Source organism: Eufriesea mexicana, unplaced genomic scaffold, assembly GCF_001483705.2.
Source record: "Eufriesea mexicana isolate 0111107269 unplaced genomic scaffold, ASM148370v2 scaffold1358, whole genome shotgun sequence".
NCBI classification, from domain to species: domain Eukaryota; kingdom Metazoa; phylum Arthropoda; class Insecta; order Hymenoptera; family Apidae; genus Eufriesea; species Eufriesea mexicana.
Window position 1 is genome coordinate 1,063,571 of NW_016909491.1, and position 3,603 is coordinate 1,067,173.

A 3,603-nucleotide genomic window follows, 5' to 3' on the forward strand; every position below is an offset into this window, starting at 1 on the left:
ACTTTCCTCCCGCCCTTAACGAGGCGACGTCGCAGCCGAATCTTCAATCCGACCAAATTCCGTCCGAAAATATCGGCAGCCGAGACACGCGCGATGGCCGGTCACGAAACGATCGTCGGATGTTGTAAAGTCGCGGGTAGAAAAGGCGCGTTTTACGGGAGTAATCGCGAGCAGAGAAGGGCGTGGACGGTGAGAACGAGAGGCAAGACGGAGAGAGGTTTAGTCGGTCAGACGCTGGTGGTAGCAGCAGCGCTGGTACCCTGCGATGCACGTTACACGAGTATGCGAGTGACACTACTCTCGAGCGAGCAAACAGAATGAAAAGCTCTTTCTGTTCCGACTTTGCTTTCCTTTGACCATTTCGGAAACCCTCCGCCGTTCTTTTCCTCCCTATCCGCGCGAATCGGAAGACCTCCGCTCCTTTTTCGCTCCCTAGCTGTTTCTCCTCCTTTTTCTCGCTCTTTACCTAACCGAACCGTACGCGTGCTCCTTTGAGCCACTCCGACGAATGGAACGCTGATAAACTTCCTTTCCTCCTTCCTTCCTTCCTTTCCATCTACCTACCTACCTACCTACCTACCTACCTACCTACCCACCTATCTACGAACCTCTACTCTGCGCTCGTTGTGCGCTATCACGCCCGAGACTACGTCTTCGAACAATGCCACAGACGCTCGAAAACCCCTCCAGCGACAAGCGTGACGAGTTACGCGCGACAATACACGCTGCTTCGAGATTCGCGCCTACTTAGCCGACTCCGTTTCGACTTCTCGCCTCTCCTCTCCCGCTTTCCCCCGCTTTCTCCCGTTTTAATTGCGCGCACCACGCCCCTCGCGGATATTTGTTTACCAATTTGCTCGAATTAAGGACCAATATCGCTAACAGAGAGAGAGGGAAAGGGAGAGAGAGAGTAGAGACGAGGCCGATAACGATCGCTAATCGATTGGTATTCGAGCTGGTTTTACTCCTGTAGGTCGAGAGCACGCGCGAATACGCTCGGTATCGCGCTAAAAGCCTGAAATAAAAATCAGCGGGAAGTAGGTCAGAGGAGCGCGAGCACGTGCCACTTTCGATAGACGCGATACTTATCCGGCTATTTCCGCAACGGCCTTTAACCGAAATCTGTACCGAACCCTGTCCAACGCGATCTACATCGATCACGCGCCGATCCACGTCGAACCTTCCACGCGTCGCCATCGAGAACGAGATGCCGTTTATCGTTGGCCATCGACCATCCACTGCTTCCGTCTCTCTCCCTCTCTCTCTTTATTTCTCTCTTTTTCCCTCCTTTCCTCCCCTTTTCTCTCTTTTCCTTTCTCTCTGCCGCTTCGATTTCCGATCGCTGCCCGCTCGTCAAACGGAAAAATTTGCCGATTCTATTTCTATCGTACGCCGCGTGGCGTTCGCCGAGCGCGCATGTAAGTACACTCGACGACAAAAAGGCCAAGCACCGGATTTTAAACAAAGCGCTGTTTGCGATCCCGCACGGAAGGTACACGCGGAAAAACTCGTCCCTTTTTCGCGACGTCGCAGTTGATTCAAAAGCCAACGCGATCGACGATTTTACGTTCAAATTGATAGTTCCGCGTTGCGATAAACCGATAAAATCACATCGCTGGCAAAACGAGAAAGCGTTGGTAAAATCGCGTCACGTTCAACGATTGCTACATTTTGCCCCCTTTTTCCTGTTTTTTTTTTTTTCTCCCCCTGTTTTTCATTTGTTTCCGAATATTTATAACGTCCGTAATGATCGCGCGCGAAGCGAAAGTGTAACGCGGGTGCGATCGACGAGGACGAGAAAGAGCGGGAAAAACGGAACGCGGGAGCAAAAGCGGAAAAATCGGACGAGACGGTAGATCAAAAATTACGGGACGGCGTTACGAGATAAAAAGCAGCGTTGCTCGCTTTTCTTTGAAAGACATCGATGACCGATCGCTATACAGCGTTACATTTTCCCGTTAGTTCCCGGATATTAGCTCGCGGCACTGTCGCTACTTGCCTGCTTCGCTCTTTCCCCGGTTTTACCGATAGCCACCGTCACCACCACCACCATCAACCCCTCTCCATTTCGATTTCCAATCGTGGTTTTTGTCGCGGCACAAAGGACCTCGCGACGAACCGTGGACGATAGAACGCGAATACCGACGACGGCTAACAATACCTACCGTTATCCGTTTCTATGCTGAACAGCGCGTCTGGAAATTGATCAGAAAACAGTTACCGCGCTCGGCCTAGGCTCGCGTTTTCCTGCCAACGCCCTGCCAACCCTCGCCAACCCTCGCCAACGCGACATACTGTCTACACCGGTGTATCAGCTTTCCGCTGCCAATCGTAACGCGGCTAAAGCGGATGGAAATCGCGTTCTCTCCTCTCGCGAGATGTAGCGCGTTTATTACCGTACGCGTGGTCGGTGGCAAAGGAAGAGAATAATCTGGTGAAAGGCGGGAAAAAGAGTCAGCTCGAATCCGAAACGTTCGACGGAATTACGCGTAAGCTGCGGGTCTCCCTCCCTCTCGCGCCTTTCATCCGGCAAGCTCCGTGGCTCAATTAACCTTCTCGTTCCCGTTCTTTTCTGCACTGCTTTTCTCTCTGGCATCCCCGACTCCCCGACTTTCGACAGAACTTTCCATGCCCGGCAAGATTCTCGAGCCGCTGCCGAATTAACGAGCTTAATCAGGGAATGGGTATCGCGGACAGGGATCGTACGTTTTTCCACCGATCCCGCTCCACCGTCGCGAAATTTCGCGGAAAATTCGGATCGAGACGCGAAAAACCTCGCGGCCGCGATTAATCGGTCACCGCTCGCTTCCATTCCGAGGAATAGGAATACACGGATGACGATTGCCAAACGCGACGCGAAGATCCACGGATTCATCCACGGCCGGAATAGACTCTCTCGCGACTCGGTCGACCACGAGGCTCGCGATTACGAACACAGAGGGAGAGAGAAAGAGAGACAGGGAGAGCGAGAAGCTCTCGCAACGATGCGCGAAACGCTGCAACGCGATAGCTCGATATCGCGACGCGATCGGCTATTTCGCGAACACGGGCCAATTAACTTTTTCATTAGGTCTGACGCGGCGCGCCGGGCCCGCGTTCTGTTCCTTCGTCGAGCTCACCGTCCAACACCGGCATTCCGAATTAACGAGCTTTCCACAACCAGAGACCGACCGCGCTGCATTTTTCCACACCGGACACGACCGTCCGATTTATCGGCTTCCAATTTAATGCCCTCTCCCACCGACACAATTTCTATCCTCCGACGACTCGTCAAGAATATCTCCGCGACCATGGTCACCCCGAAAATTCCCCGAAAATTCCCCGAAAATTGCCAAAAATTCTGGATCCGCGCGAACCAAGCGGAGGAAAAAGGACGCGAGACGAAGAAGACGTCGGTGCATCGCGATTCCGCCAGACGACGGCCTTCCGTCTTTTATTTGCCTAAGCAACGCGCGCCCCGCATGCTTCTAGCCAAACAAACTACCCTGCTACGAGCAAACCAAACTGCCGTATAAACGAGGGAACGGGGACGGGTGAAAGCAGCGCGAGAACGAGCAAGAGGGCGCGCGAGGATAAGCGAACGAGCGACGAAAGGGAATGCCG